Source organism: Populus nigra, chromosome 18, assembly GCF_951802175.1.
Source record: "Populus nigra chromosome 18, ddPopNigr1.1, whole genome shotgun sequence".
Lineage (NCBI taxonomy): Eukaryota > Viridiplantae > Streptophyta > Magnoliopsida > Malpighiales > Salicaceae > Populus > Populus nigra.
The window spans coordinates 1,319,840-1,339,778 of record NC_084869.1 but is presented as its reverse complement, the minus strand read 5'-3'; positions in this window follow the sequence as shown (position 1 = coordinate 1,339,778).

The following is a 19,939-nucleotide window of genomic DNA, read 5'->3' as shown; positions in this document are numbered from 1 at the left end:
GGATTCCCTCCCATACTTCGAACACTGATTCCATGTCCAGGGCCGCAAAAAGCTTGAGTAATTTTAACGTTTGCGGTTCCATTGAGGATAGCCACACAATCATCACCTGTACCGATCGATTATTGTGTGTGAAACCCTTATTCATTGTGAAGCACTAAGTTTGATCCCATCAGTATTAGGGCTATCTTGAGGAGCAGACAAATGGAGATCACTCAGATCCAAGTTTGTTGCTGGCAAAGATGGACACATGTGCATTTTGGATGTTGGTTGATTTTATGTTCTTCACTGCCCCAATATTTTTTACGAATTCAAGCCTTAATGTCTGCACAAAAAAATATTAAAAAGTAATAATCAAATATATGTCTTAATACACATATATATGATAGTCAAAATCAAAAAATAATTTTATATTAACTCTCTAAACCTAATGCATGGCTTCACTGTTATTTTGAATTTGACAGCTGAGTTTGTATTTCATTCAATCTCTAACTTTTAATGGCTCTACTATCTTATTAAAATCTTTATGCAATATATATTAACCTTGTATTTTTATTTTTATTCCATGTGAAACTGGTGGTTCCAACTATTACTTATAGGATTCATGTGAGATTGGTGGATGTAACAACCTCTTCACTTACAATTTATTTTTTGAGATTTGTCTAGATTGGTTCTAAGAACTTAGTTGTTGGATCTTAAAAGCTTCATTATCATATTAAATTTGATGTTTGAGTTTGAATTTCATCCAAAAAAGTTAACCCTTGATCAAGTGATATTCTCAATTTTATTCATCTTTTGTTGTTTATTGGTGATTCGACCCGTTAGGAAAGAAAAACAGTTATGACATCATCTAAAGGAAGAGTTTTGCACTTATTGGCTCTCCTACAAGCCCAAACCTTCTTATTGAAATAAGAATACAAAAACGAATGAATTAGTAAGCTAGATTTGTGGTAACTTTAGGTGCAACACATGGTGGTTTTGGCATGCATGAGTGTTGGTGGTAAAGGGTGTATTTTTATTACCTTGGGTTCATGTTTCTTATTGAAATATAGGCGATTCTTGCTATTGGAGGTATTCGTATGCTTGTTGGCGGATGAGATTCAGGAGATATTTGATAATATTTTTTAAAAAAATTAATGTTGTTAATGGTAAGTTGATGTTTATTTTGATAATTGGTCGCAACTCAGACATTTTTATTGATGATAGAATTAACAAGGTTTCGTAGAGTAACGATAAGACAAGAAAAAAATTTGAAGAAGACTTGTTAACATTGCAAAGTATACATATTATTAAAAAGATAATTCAATCTAAAATTAAGTATTAAATAAAATATTAAGATTTTAAGACTTACTAATTAAAATTATGATTTCATATCAATAATTATATCAATCAAAAAATTAAGTTATCGAGGGAGGGAGGATTTCAAGATTCAAGAGGATCATTACGGTGATTAAAGCTGTGTTTGAAAACGCGGCTGTATCTGTTTTTTAAAAAAAATTAAATTTTTTTTATATATTTTGGATCGTTTTAATACGCTGATCTCAAAAATAATTTTAAAAAATTAAAAAATATATTATTTTAATATATTTCAACACAAAAAAAAATATATTAAAAACAACTACAATCATGTACCCCTAACTTGAAGAATAGATCGGAACATGGGAAAAGTAGCTCCAACTATCTTGACTTCTTTTGCAACCTGCACCTTATAAACATGTGTTATATACAATAGGACCACGTACTACGGGGATCTAAAATGGGGCTAGAATCAGAGCATAGCCAAATATAGCACCAAATATCTGGACTTCTTTTTTTGCAGCAAATTTGTTTTTCACCTTGTAAAACTTGACCTTGTGGCCAAATTTAAGGTTTTTTCTTTTTTCTTTTTTCTTTTTTTTTTTGCTAGCAACGAAAGCAATCCAAGTACCCTATGCAAGAACTGGTTTAGGATCTTTGAGAAGCTTGCCACTTGTTAGGCCAAGTGGAAAGAAAAGGAGCTTTAGAATGGAGTTCTGTGTCTTTTTCTTTCTTTCTTTTTTTAATCAAGATTTCAGCACGACTCTATAAAAATTGGGTTTAATTGGGAGTTCTATTTGGAGGCAGATTGCGCAAGAAGGCACCTTGCTCATCGGCTGATTGCAAGTGGAAAAATAAATGCATCGGGCGACTCTCCTTGCTGACTAACTTAATTGAGGAGAGAGAAAAAAAAGACAAAAATCTTACTAGGATTAGAATAAAACGGAATCCATTATAACCTAAAACGAGTTCAATGGAATCACGAAGTTCCCCTTTTGAGTTGGTAAAAAATAAAATAAATAAAATAATGCTTTTCAATCGGCTATTTAATCTAAAAAAAACATAAGCAGCAACTTAAACAAATTCCACACAATAAAATTACAATTTTACTCTTAAAAGACAAACTTAGCATGAACTTAGGAGTGGGAAAGTTTTTTTTATGGGACTTATTAGTTATTATTGGAAATGAGGGGTTAGTTAGTATATTTTCTTACATATTTGATACATGGTATAATTATTAAATTACCTTTAAAAAGATATTTTTTTTGGTCGAGAGGCTTTTCGGGTTTTTTATTTTTTATATAAAAAAAATACTTGTATAATATTATATATCTTCTATACTAAAAAAAGAAAATTGATGGTCCAGAGAAGGCTACCTATCCAGTAGGCTTCTAGAAAGAATTAAACAAACAAACGTACGTTTTTCAGAGTGTTGATGTGACTAAAAAACCAAACCATGTGGTTCCATCCTAAGTGGCATTCGGGGTGGATGGGCACGTGCCATGCGACTCACTTCAAGTAGGTTTGAACTCAGAACTGGGCAGAGCATAAGTTGGCATGAGGTACAAATCAATTCTTGCTAATAAAAAAAAATAATATAAGTTGACTGCATTATTTTGCAGGACTTGCTAATATCCTTTTCTTGAAATGTCATGAGAAGTCTATAGTTATCCACACACGGAGTTTCGTTTATTTTTATGGTTAAAAAGTATTTTTATAAAAATTTAAAAAATAATTCTTTAATTAATTTTTTATATTTTTTAATTATTTTAATGTGCTGTTATTAAAAATAAATTTTAAAAATTAAAAATATATATTATTTTAATACATTTTTAAATTAAAAAATAACTATTAATTATAATTATGTTTCCATTGAAAAACATATATTTTAATTCTAAATATAAGTATTAGACAACACAAGCTCCATCGGGTTTCGTGGTCAAGGTTGGTCCATGTGGCACTAGGACATCTGCTAGCTTCATGGTCAACAGGTTTCAGTATTATTATTTTTTTTATGAAATGTATTTTTGGGGTTGTGGTATAAGCAGGTTACTAAAAATTTAAATTTTTTATATTTAAAATTATTTTTTTATATTTAAAGATTATTTTAATGTACTAATATCAAAAATAATTTTTTAAAAAATATTTTAATATATTTTTAAATAAAAAACAATTTAAAAATTAACTTCCATAATATTTGGATAAGAATATCCACTATTGAGCTTAGTTTAACATTTGACCTTGTATTTGTTTATCTTCCATTCGACTTACCTGTGCAGCCTTGTTTTTCTTTCTTTGTAATTTAGGCTTACGCCAATGTAATGAGTAAATTGATTGTATGGTCCCTCAGATTTCAAAAATAAATCAAATCAGTCCTTGTACTTTACTTTTGTGTACCAAAACCCAAATATTTTCAATTCTTAGTCAAATGTGTTATTACTATACAACACACATTCATTAGATGTCAGTACGTGGCAAATGTAAGACCAAATGATCAACTATTATGAATTGGATCCAACGAAGTTGCCTTATCAATCTCGATTTTTTTTATTCAATGATAAGAAATGTTTTTAAATTAATTTATGATTAACATATTAATTAAAATTAAATCCTATCTTCTTAAGTGTCAAATCATAATATTACAATGTACGGATGGAAACTCTTTTCCACGTTGAAGATGGCCTGGCCTGAATTATATTTTAAAAAATAATAATTAATGATTGGGTATTAAGATTTTGATATTATATTAAAAATTTATTTAAATTTAAAAGTTTAAACATGAGATTCCAAACACAATATTGTATTATTATCTGTACAAAATTATTCACATATTTTTTTAAAATTAAGAAAATAATGAACAGTTTCCATAAAACTATAAAGTAGTGCCCAGAAAGTGATTCTAAATGGCACCTAAAGCTTTATATACAGTATGACCATTATGGTAATCACGGGGCTATAATCGGAGCATAGCCAAAAACAGCACCAAATATCTTGACTTCTTCAGCAACCCGAGCCTTATAAACATGTGTTATATATACAACAGGACCATTATGGAATCGGACCACAGCCACACATAGCACCAAATATCTTGACTTCGTGTGTGTTCTATATATACAACTGGACCATTGGGATAATTATGGGGCTAGAATCGGAGCATAGCCGAAGATAACACCAAATATCCTGACTTCTTTTGCGACCTGAACCTTGTAAACACGTTTTGCAGCGGATTTGTTTTTCTCCCTGTAAAACTTGACCTTGTCGCCAGCTTTAAGGTTCTTGCTAGCAACGAAAGGAAGCCAACCCTTTGCGAGAACCGGTTTAGGGTATCGCCCTTTCTTGCGGACGGAGCACTTGAAGGTCCAAACATGGCCCTTATCATCAACTGCTTGAAAATCTACAGCATGACCACCTTCGAAAGATGGGAGAGACTTGAGATACTTGGTCGGCACTGAGAGTCTCTTGTAAACATCCGTCGGTCTGAGTATCTTTGAGAAGCTTGCCATTTGTTAGGCCAAGTGGAAAGAAGAGGAGCTTTGGATTAATGGACTTCTGCGTCTCTTTGTTTTTTTTTTTTTAAAAAAAAAGCTTTTAGCACGACTCTATAACTCTGGGTTTACTTGGGAGTGCTATTTGTAGGCACGATGGTCATCGAGAGATTGCATATGAAAAAATAAATGAATCGTGCGAGTGTGCTTGTTGACTAATTTAATAGAGGGGAAAAAGAAAAAGAAATATTACTAATTAAGATTAGAATAAAAGAAGAATCCATTGTTATTTAAAAGGAATTCAATGGAATCACGCAAGTTCCCAGTTTGAGCTGGCAAAGATGACCTAAAAGTGAGGGGGGATCCAAGCCACGATATTCAGTGTTGATCCGACAAAAAAACAAATAATGTGGTTCCATCCTAGGTGGCATTCGAGGTGGTAAATCAGCACAAAGCCATGCGAGTCACTTCACCTAGATGTGAACTCGGAACATGAGCAGTGGGAGGTACACGTTATGGCGACAAATCGGAGAAGAAATTTCGACCCATCAAATTGACCTTTTTTTTAATGAAAAATAACATAATTTTATCCTCTTATTAAATAGACAAAATAGCTTATTAGAATCTGATTAAAAGTATGGTTATGATTATTTTTTATTTGAAAATATATTAAAATAATATTTTTTTATTTTTTAAAAATTATTTTTAACATCAGCGCATCAAAATGATCTAAAAATACTAAAAAAAATATTAATTTGAAATAAAAAACAAAATAAAAAAAATTAAATTTTTTCAAAAATGTTTTTAAAACACAAAAATAAACAAGACTTTAGTGTTACCAAAATCAAAAACATGTCCAAATTAGATTAAAAAAATGTTTGTAGCTTTTTATTTTATTTTTCTAGTTAATTTTGAATTTATTTTATTTGAGTTTTCTCTAAAAATCTCGGTTTAAACTCCTAACTTTTCAACCCATTACCTTCTATATATAAAGGTTGTAAGATTTTAAAATTAAAAAACTTTAAATCTTTTGGATCGCTATAAACTTCCTCGATAAGTCACCTACATTATTTTACAAAACTCCCTAATGTTGCTTTTTGACATGTTCTAAGGTGTCCATAGCCATCCACCGACTAAATGTGTTCCCGTCGCTATAATTTAATGCTGCATCTTGTTTTATATAAATTTCTCCAGGTTACTTTGCGGCAAAGTCTCTTGGAACTTCTTTATTTATATAGTGGCCCTTGGGTTTTACAAGGAGTCAGAACGCCTTTTCTGAGATAGTTTTCTCTCTTCTAAAATATTTTATTATTATTTTTCAAAGCTCATGCTAGTCAAGAGACCCAAACATCTATAATAAATCGATTTTTTTTTATCTAAGTTTAATATAATTTAAGTAACGGTATCATTTAACCTAGGCTTGATATGATGTTTTCGGATCTTTGGTCCCAGTCCAGCCGGCAATATGGCAACACCTTAATTCTCATTTATGGCATTCACATGACAGGGACAAATAAAGATGCGTAGTGCAACTTCATCATTCATGATTTCAGACTCACGACGTTGCAGTGACATGGAATACAATTCTTCAAGTTTTTTTTTTTCTTCTACCAGCAATATTCAGGCTTCGTTTTCTTTTCTGTTGCTGTGTTGTGTTTTTTTTATTATAAATTTAAAAATAATTAATCAATCACTCGTACATTATAATTTTATATAAATCTCATTTAAAATTCTCTCCTAAGATCTTAATTAAAAAAAACTATAATTTATGAATTGAGATTGCATTTTGTGACAAGATTTTAAGCATATTTGAAAGTATGGTTGTGATTGTTTTTTAAAATATTTTTCATGTTAAAATGCATTAAAATAATATTTTTTTTATTTTTTATAATTACTTTTTAGATCAGCATATTAAAACGATTCAAAATACATAAAAAAATAAATTTTCAATAAAAAAATAATTTTTAAAAAAACACGATTTTCAACGTGTTCCCAGACAAAGTTGAAATTAGGTTGGTTTAGCGAGGCATTGCAGAAGGATCGAATATGTTCGATTGAAAGAGGTGGGATGGAATAGGCAAAACCTCTATTTTATAAGTATTATAAAAGTATTCATCACATATCACAATTTTTATTGAAATTAAATAATGGTATATATGGAGTGCTGACTAATTCAGCACTACTGTCTGTAGTTTCTTTCTATAAAATATGGGTATAAAAGGAGATTAAAATTTTTTTTATCATAACTTGTGAGTGCAATTAATTAGATGTAATGTGATTTATTTGGTTGAATGAAAAAAGTTCATTGATTATTTATTGTGATAAGCATGACCGTACAAGTTGTGTGGTTGAAATGTTTCTTCAATTAATTCATTGTTTAGTAAAAAAAAAAAAGATATAAATTATTTTCTTTTGATATAATAAAATATTCACAGGAAAGCTCATGCAAAAGTCAAAACTGCTCCCTCAAGTGACCAATTGTTTTGGTATAAATCCATTTGTTTATTGATGCTTCCCTCGAGTCGTGACAAAAAGTTTCCAGAGCTTCGAGAAGCCGCCAACAGGCTAGATTGTCAGTCTCCAAACTACATGGGCATAGGGATATGAAATGATTCGAAAGATTTTGAGAGAGAAACATATAATATTCCGTATATTCTAAGTATTATCTGTCTGTACGTATGCGTTTAAGATTCAAACACTATTTTAAATGTAAAAACAAATAGCTTTTAAATCTTTTAATAATATAATTGGTTTAGATGTAAAGAAAACAGTCTTTCAAGGTGAGGTTATGTAATCGAGTTTCATCATTTATGTTTTTTATAAATGATATATCTATTTTAAATGATGTATTTTTTTAGTGTTTATAAATTATTTTAATGTGCTGATATCAAAAATAATTTTTAAAAAATAAAAAAATATATTATTTTAATATATTTTCGAGTAAAAATATTTTAAAAAACAACCACAACCACACTGTTAATCAAACCTTTTAATTGTTTCATATCACAGTTTGAATTTAACAATTATAATTTGGGAAGAAAAATTATAATGCTTTAATAGTGCTTGCTAATTCATACTTTATCTACTTAAATTAAGTTAAATGTACTGATGGATAATCAAATTAAAATTGGCCTAATTTTTTGTTATTTTTTAGTTTCTTAAAATCATTGGAATAATATCAAATTTTATATGATTGTCAATTATTATATTATATATAATTTTATTTAAGTGTATGAGATTTAGTTTTTATAGTAATGAAATTTTTTAAAGATGTTGAGATAGGAAAAGGTTTCCTAAATCAAAAGGTATTTATGTGCTTAGAGTCCATGTTTAATCAATTAATTATAATTCTTGTTGAATTAGTATTTAGAATTTTTATTAAATTATGATAGTTTGAATATGTAATCTTCAAATATCAATTTTTTTTTATTGTTGTTTGAATTTCAAGGTCTAACATTAAATATGCAGAATTTAAGTGTTGAATATCCATAAATAAGAAAAGGAAGGTTAACACTCTGTGTGTTTTAGTTTTTCAACAAATTCAATACTTGTTTCTTACTCCTTTTTAGTAAATTTTTGATATTTTAATACATGTTATTTTTTAATGAAAATTATTTTTTTAATATTAACACGTGAAAATCATCTAAAAATTAATTTAATGTTTTTTATATAAAAAAACAGATTATACTAAAAACAAACACTCACTACCATAAGCGTTTCAAGTCCTCTGGGCACAAAGGAGCTACCAACTGCACGTTTTTTCTCTTCCACTTGATCTGTGACGTCAGCCCATTCACATACATACAATTCTTTTACAAAAAAGAAAAAGTTCACCACATGTATTATTCAACACAAGCTCCAGCGGGTTTCATGGCCAGGGCTGGTCCGCGTGGCACATCAGCCAGTTTCGTGGTCAACGGATACTATTATTATTATTATTATTATTATTATGATATCCACTACTGGGCTAAGTTTAACATTTGGGCTTTGTATTTGTACATCTTCCATTAGGCTTGGCAATGATCCGGATTAACCTAGTTTTTCTTTCTTTGTAATCTGGGCTTTCGACTCTTTAATACATAGTTATAAGACCACGAGTATTGATTTCGTCCAATGTACAGATCGCAGGACTGAGATTAATCATGTGTTAACTTCTGTTAATTTAATTTTTAATTTTTTTAAAAAAAATTAAAATACTATTGGTGTGATAAAAAAATAGTTTTTTACTAACCCCTGACCAGATCTTGAATCGATATATTATTGGGTTGGTGCATCAGAGCCAGGTCCTATAATTATATATTAATGAGTAAATTAATTGTATGGTATCTTAAATTTTAAAAATAAGTCAAATCAATCCTTGTATATTATTTGTTTGATCCTATGAATCTTTTGATATGATTTTTTTTAATAATTAGGGTGTTGTCGAGCTAGATCTTGCACATAAAATCAAGTCTCTCTATTTAAGTATTCAAACAATCGCACCTAAACTGTTGCACGCAGAATAATTTTTCTAACAACTTGCCTGTAAAAACCCTAGAAAAAAAAGAATATGGTACGTTAGGAAAAAAAATCGCCTGTAAAAACCTGAACCAGCACCTTGAAGGCTGTGGAACACAATGTTTGATTACCAAATTGTAAACACAATATTATTTGTTTTTACATTTATTCTTGCTTGAAATTAGTTAGGAGAATATTTTAGAAAATAATATAAATCATATTCTATAACTTCACCTAACAGTTTATGCTATTGGATTGAGATGATTCTTTGACATGATATTAGAGCCTTGATACTAAGCGGTCACGAGTTCGAATCTCATCATCCCCATTTATTTGATAAAAATTAAGCACAAGGTAATGCGAATCTGTGCAAGTTTTAAGCTCAAAAGGCTTTCATTTGAGGGAGTGTGTTAGAGAATAATATAAATCATATCATGGGACCTCACCTAACAGTTTAAACAATTGAATTGAGATGATTCTTTTATAAATATTTGATATTTTTTAAATCAAATATAATTAAAATATAAAAACAAACAGACTCTTTACTAACAAAAATGTTTTAGAGTCTAGATATTTATTCAAAAAAATAATAATTGAGAAATAGCTTAATATGGTTACAGGCACTCTAATAGGATTTTAGTATGTTCAAATTAGAAGTAACATGATCCATGAATTATAATTATGATATTTCTTACAAAAAAAAAATAATAGCCCACGTATTTGATGGATGAAATCCTCATTTTGAGGAATTTTTTTTTTTTAACATGAAGAGGGATACATTGATACTAAAAGTGAGCTAGCTCACAATTACAAAGCACTCACACAATAGTATGAGAGAAAAAAGAGAAGCAGCATGTGAGCGAAATCACTACAGCAAGAACAAGCAGGAAAAACCCAGGTAAAATCCAACACAACATAAACCAAATCCTTAAAGCATCACTTAATGTCACATTTGCAAGGCAAAATAGCAATAAGAACATCTAACTCTAAAAAACACGAAACACTACCCGATCAAAAAGCTACAAGATCCATCCCACAACGTTACCCTGAGCTATTATCACAACACGATACATACTGCCCTTATCTGAGCTGCTAAAAACACCTAATCCAGCACAAAAAAAACCCTTTGAAAGAGCTTCTATTACCACCTATCACCATTGCACATGAACAACAACAGCAAGAAGTGGAATGAAGCTAGCCGACACCATCCATCTCCCCATCCACATCAATTCTGTCAAGAATTTGTCCTTACCAATACCATAAGCTGCATGAAATTGTAATCCCATTTCATCAACATCAACTACATACTCATCACCATCCCAAAAACATCTCGTAAACAAGCCATTGCAAACGCACCCACCATGTCTAAGATTCCATCTATGTCACATTCCCAACTATACATCCAAGACATGCCTAACCACTGTAGCAAACCTCGAAGACTCCCTGTCACAGCAACAACAGTCTAAATCATCAAAAATATTTAATAGAGTAAATCATTACAAAGCCCTTTTTTTTTTTTAATTAAAGCTTCTTCACTTGAAACATTACAAACTATCATCAAGCTTCCATTTTGAGAAGTCTTTAAACTGAGATCAAACTTCTCTTATATGTCTTTTGCCCAAGTGCGTAAACCATTATGTAACCTACCATGAGATTGAGGCCAGGCTAGCTACTAATTGCTTATACGATCCCTTACTATCCTCATCAAGGAAATGGAACGGATAACAAAAGCAAAAATGAAAAGAAAAAAGGTTGAAAATAAACTAGATTTTAATTTTGAAAAACAAAAGAATTGATCTGCTGGTTGAGAACCGGTCGATTAGCTAGAATAAGTTGAATCAGTTAATCGGTTTAGTTGGTGTAATACAAATTTTGTTTAAATTAGAATTTTTTATATATATTAATTTAATTTCTTAATTGTCTAGGATTTTATGCCTATAAAAAAAGCTTGTAATTCAACATTATAAAAAAATACATAAAAAAAAGAATAACTAAAAAAATTTAGAGAAAAATATTTAATAAAAATATACATTCCTCTCGAAGTTCTTTTTATTTTTAAACTTTTAACTTTCCATTATTATTTTTTTATCTTCTACAACACCCATGCTTTTGTTTTTTTCAACAAAGAAAAGAATGAAATTAAGGAAAGGGGGCTACATGGGCGCATAGCCGAGAATAGCACCAAATATCTTGATTTCTTTTTTCAGCTTGAACCCTGAAAACATGTGTTGCAGTGACTTTGTTTTTCTCTTCGTAAAACTTTATCTTGTCGCCAACTTTAAGGTTCTTGCTAGCAACGAATGCAAGCCAACCCCTAGCAAGAACTGGTTTTGGATGCCTTCTCTTGCGAATGGAACATTTGAAGGTCCAAGCATGGCCCCTTTCATCTATAGCTTGAAAATCTACCGCGTAGCTTCCTGTAAAAGATGGGAGAAACTGATAAACCACGAAGGTCTAATAGGGTGCCTATCAAGAATCCAAGATATGAGGGTTGAGCTGGGACACGTATTATGAGGATTCAGCTGTGGGCAATTGCTGATTTTGTTTAATTTGTTTTTTTTGAATTGGTCAATAAAGTTAGAAGGAATAAGTCAATTAGTGGGGGCTATTTCTCTGTCAACTAGCCGTTCCATGTCCTTCTAATTAGCGAAGTAGTTAAGTTTTTATTTGTATTTAAATCATTGTTTCCAGCAAGTTGAGAGGAAGAAAAGTATTACAAGGTTTATTCTCACCTTAAGCAGAGTATTTTCTTATTTTCTTAAAGGCTTTGACTGGGACCTAACATTGGTATCAGAGCTTTCACACTATGACTACCAATAAAGAGAGGATCGAGAATTTAGAAGCAGCTCTTGGGGGACTTCAAGACAATTTCAAAAAGATGGAAATGGGTGTTACTGACAAATTACAACAGCTAGAGGCTGCTATTAGCAGAATTTCTGAAGTACTGCTTCCAAGGCAAGAGCCGAACTCTAGCAATGTCCAAGAACGCAGTGGACAAGCCTTTGGTGCGCGATCTCGTGACACCACAGATGGTGGCCGCTCAATGTTCTCCTCCAAATTGGCTAAGCTCGAATTTCCCAAGTATTTTGGTACTGACCCAACTGAATGGCTCACGCGTGTTGATCAATTTTTTGAATACCAGGGCACTTTGGAAGCACAAAAAGTGTCTTTGGCTTCTTTTCATTTGGAAGGCGAAGCAAATCAATGGTGGCAGTGGTTACGCAAGGCTTATCATGAGGACAAAAAGGAGGTATCATGGGAGATTTTTGTGGAAGAATTATGGGCTCGTTTTGGTCCCACGGATTGCGAAGATTTTGATGAGTCTTTATCAAAAATAAGGCAAACGGGATCCTTACGGGAATATCAGAAAGAATTTGAGAGGCTGGGAAACAGAGTGCAAGGGTGGACTCCGAAGGCTTTGGTGGGTACTTTTATGGGTGGTCTCAAGCCTGAAATTGCTGATGGAATTCGGATGTTTAAGCCAAAGTCCTTGAAAGAAGCCATCAGTTTGGCACGGATGAGAGATGAGCAGATAATTCGTCAAGAGAAACCACATCGGCCACTCTACAGAACCTCTGATAATTCTAATCGACCATTCAAGAACACTGACGTCTCTAATCGTCCATTCACCAGGTCTGTTGGCGTCTCTTCACCTTTTAAAACCCAGTCTGCATCACCTATGAAGCGATTAACATGGTCTGAGATGCAACAAAGGCGTGCTCAAGGCCTTTGCTTCAATTGTGATGAAAGGTTTGTATTGGGGCACAAATGTAAGGGGCCGTAGCTGTTATTGCTTGAAAGCAGTTATGAAGATGATGAGATTGATAATGAGGAACCTGAAATTTCACTCCATGCTCTCACGGGGTGGTCAACAGCTAGAACCATGAGAGTCTCGGCCAAAGTGGGACATCATGAATTGATTGTGCTTATTGACAGTGGGTCAACCCACAATTTCATCAATGAACGGGTAGCTGAAATATTGCATTTACCGGTGGTGCCCACTGAACCCTTTGCTGTGAAAGTGGCTAACGGAGTTCCGTTAAGGTGTCAGAGGAGATTTGACAATGTGCACGTCTTATTGCAAGGTATTCCATTTCCCTTAACTCTTTATTCGTTACCACTAATTGGGTTGGATATGGTGTTGGGAGTCCAGTGGCTAGAACAGTTGGGAACGGTGGTTTGTGATTGGAAAAGGATGACGATGAAGTTTTCATGGATGAATCAGCATCATCAATTGGAAGAATTGGCAATCAACCAATTCAGCAGATACAGGTTCAAGCACTGTCAAAGGAGCTGAAGCAGGGCAATTCTATTTTTGCTGTGTGTCTACAGCCGGCTGGGGAAGAAACACCACAGATGAACCGACCTGATATGCAACAATTGTTACAAGAATTTGCGGACATTCATCAAGAACCACAACAGCTTCCTCCCCAAAGAGAAATAGTCCACCACATCAACCTCAAAGAAGGAACTGAGCCCATCAATGTCCAGCCATACAGGTATGCCTATTTTCAAAAAGCTGAGATTGAAAAGCAAGTTCATGACATGTTAAAATTGGGGCTAATTAGATCTAGCACAAGTCCATTTTCTTCTCCTGTGTTGTTAGTTAAAAAAAAAGATGGCACTTGGCGATTTTGTACCGATTATAGAGCCCTAAATGCTGCAACAATAAAAGATAGATTTCCTATTCCAACTGTTGATGACATGCTTGATGAATTATATGGGGCTGCTTTCTTTACTAAACTTGATTTACGTTCTGGGTATCACCAAGTCCGGGTCAATCCTTTAGATATCCATAAAACTGCCTTTCGCACACACAATGGTCATTATGAGTATTTGGTTATGCCGTTTGGGTTATGTAATGCTCCTTCCACATTTCAGGCTGTCATGAATTCCATATTTCGTCCTTACCTTCGCAAATTTGTATTAGTTTTCTTTGATGATATTCTAATCTATAGCCCCAATTGGACCATGCATATTGAACATGTTAAAACAGCTTTTGAAATATTAAGGCATCATCAGTTTTTCATCAAATTGAATAAGTGTGTGTTTGGGCAACAAGAGGTGGAGTATTTGGGTCACATTGTGACGTCCCAAGGTGTGAAGGCCGACAAGGGCAAAATTCAATCTATGCTTAATTGGCCCTGCCCAACTAATGTTTCTGAATTGCGAGGGTTCTTAGGCCTTACAGGTTACTACCGGAAGTTTGTTCGCAATTATGGAATCATTGCCCGACCACTCACAAACCTTTTGAAGAAGGGGCTATTTCGGTGGACAGAGGAGGCAGATGCGGCATTCCTTGCCTTGAAGCAAGCGATGACTTCAACTCCTACGCTTGCTATGCCTAATTTTAATGAACCTTTTGTCATTGAAACTGATGCTTCAGGTACTGGTATTGGGGCGGTGTTAACTCAGCACGGGAGACCCATTGCATTCATGAGCCGAGCATTGGGGGTCACTAAACTGTCATGGTCCACATATGCCAAAGAAATGCTTGCCATTGTTCAAGCTATTCGGTTGTGGCGTCCGTACTTGCTGGGCAGGAAATTTTTCATACACACTGATCATTGCAGCCTCAAGTACTTGATGGAGCAGCGCATTGTCACCCCAGAACAGCAGAAATGGGTATCCAAATTAGTAGGGTATGACTACGAAATCACTTATAAGCCGGGAAAGGAGAATTCTGCCGCTGATGCCTTATCAAGAGTAATTGGCAGCCCTAGCCTTAATGCACTATTTGTTCCTCAAGCATCTTTGTGGCAGACTCTCAAGGAGGAAGCCAACCAGCATCCTTACATGATCCGTATTGGCAAACTTGCTACTGCCAATCCGGGAGCTCCCTATAAATGGTTGAATGGTTTGGTGTGTTACAATAACCGAGTAGTCATTCCCCCTCATTCAACTCTTGTCCAGCTTCTATTACAAGAATTCCATGATTCACCTTCTGGAGGTCATTCGGGGGTGTTACGCACATACAAAAGAATGGCGCAACAATTTTATTGGCCATCCATGCATAGAGTGGTTCAGCAATATGTTGCTTCTTGCACGGTTTGCCAAAAGAATAAGGCTGATACTTTATCTCCAGCCGGGCTTCTACAACCGCTGCCAGTTCCTTGTCAAATCTGGGACGATATTACCATGGATTTCATTGAAGGGTTACCACCTTCTAATGGTAAAAGCACCATTTTTGTGGTCGTGGACCATTTAAGCAAATCTGCTCATTTTTTGGCTTTAGCACATCCTTACACGGCCAAAATGGTTGCTGAGAAATTTGTGGAGGGGATTGTCAAGCTTCATGGCATGCCGAAGTCCATTATTAGTGACCGGGATCCTATCTTCATCAGTCATTTTTGGCGTGAATTCTTCAAGATGTCAGGGACAAAGCTGCACATGAGTTCCGCTTATCATCCCCAAACCGACGGTCAATCGGAGGTGGTTAACAGGTGTGTTAAGCAGTATCTTCGATGTTTTGTTTCTCAACAACCTCGAAAGTGGTGTTCTTTTCTTGCATGGGCTGAATTTTGGTACAACACCACATTCCATTCCTCTATCGGGATGTCTCCTTTTCAAGCTCTCTATGGCCGACCACCACCGAGCATCCCGAATTATCAGATTGGGACCTCTTCAGTGCACGAGGTGGATCAGACTATGATTTCTCGTACTTCTCTTTTACGTCAGCTCAAAATTAATCTGCAGGCTGCAATTAATCGAATGAAGCAGGGGGCTGATTCCAAAAGACGGGACGTGAACTTCCAAGTGGGGGATTTAGTCTTCCTCAAACTACATCCTTATCGCCAACAATCTCTGTTTCGGAGACCAGCTCAGAAGTTGGCCAGCCATTTTTATGGTCCTTATAAGGTTGAGGAAAAGGTGGGAAAGGTTGCTTACAAGCTTCAGCTTCCTACAGATGCTCGAATACACCCTGTTTTTCATGTTTCACTTCTGAAGAAGCAAGTTGGAGAGTCCACGGTCACCAGCGCAGAACTGCCTCCCATTACTGATGATGGTGAGTTTGTTTTAAAACCTATTGCTGTGTTGGAAACCCGATGGGTACGGAAAGGGTCTACTTTTGTTGAGGAACTCCTTGTCCAATGGGAACATTTGTCAAAGGAGGATGCTACGTGGGAAAATGCACAGGAGCTGCGTGACAAGTTTTTGTCCTTCAACCTTGAGGACAAGGTTCTAATTCAAGACAGGGGCAATGATAAACCACGAAGGTCTAATAGGGTGCCTATCAAGAATCCAAGATATGAGGGTTGAGCTGGGACACGTATTATGAGGATTCAGCTGTGGGCAATTGCTGATTTTGTTTAATTTGTTTTTTTTGAATTGGTCAATAAAGTTAGAAGGAATAAGTCAATTAGTGGGGGCTATTTCTCTGTCAACTAGCCGTTCCATGTCCTTCTAATTAGCGAAGTAGTTAAGTTTTTATTTGTATTTAAATCATTGTTTCCAGCAAGTTGAGAGGAAGAAAAGTATTACAAGGTTTATTCTCACCTTAAGCAGAGTATTTTCTTATTTTCTTAAAGGCTTTGACTGGGACCTAACAGAAACTCAAGATACCTTGTTGGCACCGAGAGCCTCTTGTGAATATCCGTTTTGCTAAGTCTCTTTGAGAAGTTTTTCATTGGTTAGGGCAATTGATCAGAAGAAGAGGTGCTTTTTTAGTATACTTTTAAAGTGTGTTCGATAGTGTGGTTGCGGGTACTTTTCAAATAACTTTATACGTGTTTAGTGATGACTCCTACGCTTTGGTTTTGACTTGTAATGGAGCTAGCACACTGTATTCTCAAGCTAGCTCATCGTGCGATATCTTAAGATCATATGCTTGGCTCTAGCTTGGGGTGTTCTATACCTGTATATTTCAACGTAAATATATTTATTTATTTGCCGACGACGGTATATTCCTAACTTTGTGTTTTATGTATTTGCCGACGGCGGTATGTTTCAACGTACGTATATTTAGTACTTGCCGACGACCGTATACTTTTAGCTATGCGCTTTATATATGATTTTCTGTTTCGAATCTTTGGCCACCGCCTTAGTCCATCTTCATTGGCACTATCTTAACCAGTCCAAAAAGGAAGAGGGAGACATTTTATAATGTATTTGTTTTTTAGATATCTTTTGTAATTGTAGTTTAAAAAAATAAATTTAAAAAATATATGGTTAGTTGGACTTAGAAACGTGTTTGGTAAAAAATATAGTTGAAATTATATATATCAAAAAATATGTATAAAATATTTGATGAAAGTATGGTTATGATTATTTTCTAAAGTATTTTTACTTAAAAATGTATCAAAATATTTTTTTAAAAAAAAATTATTTTTGATATTAATGCATCAAAATGATCTAATAATACCAAAAATATATCTATTTAAAGCAAATAAAAAAATTTAATTTTTTTCAAAAGTGCTTCTAAAACACAAAAACAAATAGAATTTTACAAAACTCAATTAAAAAAATATATAAAAAATACTTTACAATAACTACATTTCAAACTTAGAAACTACATTACATATTTAATTCAAGTTGGTGGCGCTTTCCTTAGGCTTTGCTCCACAGCTTTCTCGGCCTCTTTCATTGTTCCATCACCCAACTTGCTCTCTCTTGTAACACTCGTAGATATTGACTTCAATGGCGTTGCTAGTAGCTTCCTCGATGTGCTTCTTTTGCTTGGGATTAGACTACTCTCTTCATGGCAAAGACATAGCGAGGATGATGAAAGAATGTGAACAAGAATCAAAACGAAGAGAGCAGCCAGAGTTCTGCTATTGATCTTCGTGAAGGTACAAGTGAAGTGAACAAAGATCGGAGAGATTCAAATGATTTAAAAGCTTGAACAGGTAGGTATATGTGGGCAGCCAGCACGCGGGTTCACTCTCCACGTGGTATGTGATGAGCCCATGAGATAAAATAATGTGAGATTAATATTATTGCAACTTTGGTTTTGATTATGGTATGTATGCACGCAACTTGGGTTTCTAGATCTTTTGAAAAAATTCAAAAGGTTTACAAAATATTGAAACAACTAATATACGTGATCAGTGTTGTCTGTAATTTGAGTGATTTTTTTAATTATTATTTAAAACTAGTGATGATTAAGAGGGTGATTGGCAGTGTGGTAGCTGTTGCTTTTAAAATAATTTTTTGTGCCGAAATGCATGCTAATGATTTTTTTTATTTTTTTAAAATTATTTTTGATATCAATACATCAAAACAATCCAAAACGTACAAATCATATTAAATTTTAATAAAAAATTAATTTTTTTAGAAACACGGTTTACACCACATTTCCAAACATGTTCTAAATTGTTCTCATATCAAAAATGCTCACATGAAATAAAATCAAGAGGAGCAATTTCGAACAACTACATCTATGGTAAAGCAAAGGATTTGAGCTTTATATTATTTAATCTTTCATATTGGGCTGAAGATCCCAACCTTTGTTAATGGTCTTTGTATCTTGGGCTTAAGCTCCATTTATTGATGAAAAAAAAATCAATAACTATATATAAAATCACAAGCACCAACTGTATTTCGAAATATTTAATTCAATTAAAATATATATTTTCTTTATTAACTTAATGACTATAATAATATTTTATATTTTTAAATTTATTTTCTATTTATAAAGTTAATTACTACATTTCCCCGATGTTTATTAACTCTTGTTGATTTTTTGAACTTGATGATTATATTAGGGATTTTAATATTTAATTTAATTCCATTTTCATATATAAATTTAATTATTATCTTTTCTGATTTTTTTAACTTAATACATATTTTAATACTTATTTCCTTTTTGAAATTTTATTAATTTAATTAATATCATTGTTTTAGAACCTGATACAACTCATGACCAGGATGACTCGGATTCTAGTTCGAGTCGAGTTTCAATAAAAATAGAGGGAGAATTGATCTAGTATGATCCGATAAAAAACCTAGGTTAACACATGACCTAGTTAGTCTAGGAAAAACCTGGTCAAAACCTGTTGATTTTTTTTTATTTTTTTTCATAAATTAAAAATATAGGTTAATTCGAGTTAACTCGGATCAACCCACCTGATTTGTGATCCAAGACTTGCGCTAGGTGACCCTTAGATCGGGTTTAAAAACTATTATTAATATTTTCTATAAATAGTTAATTAAATATAAAACACAAATGTCAAGGTATTTGGTTGATACTTGATTTTGAAAGTATTTATTTTTTGTTATCATATAATTAATAAAAAAATTATTTTAAAAAATAGATTTATTAAACCAAGTAGAGCCCATAACCAAAATCGTAAATTTGACAGGTTAAACAACCAAGTTCGGGTTGATTCAATATGTCATCGTCTCAATATTTTTTTTATAAAAGATATCATTTTGAAAAAAAATTTAAAGTCAAATCATGGTTTTACTAGTTAACTGGATTGATCTGTCAAATTGATTAGGTCATATCAGAACAACTCATATATGATTTAATTTTAAACCTTGATTAGACAAGAAATCAGGTCTAGAAATTTTAAGATTAATTTATCGGATTAGATTTACTAATAATATTAAAAAATTCCTTGCAATCTAGACATTTTTTTACAATATTTTTTTTTAATTTGATTTATAATATAGCACAATCAAGTAAATTAGTCATTGCGCACTCTTAAAAAGGAAAAAATTAT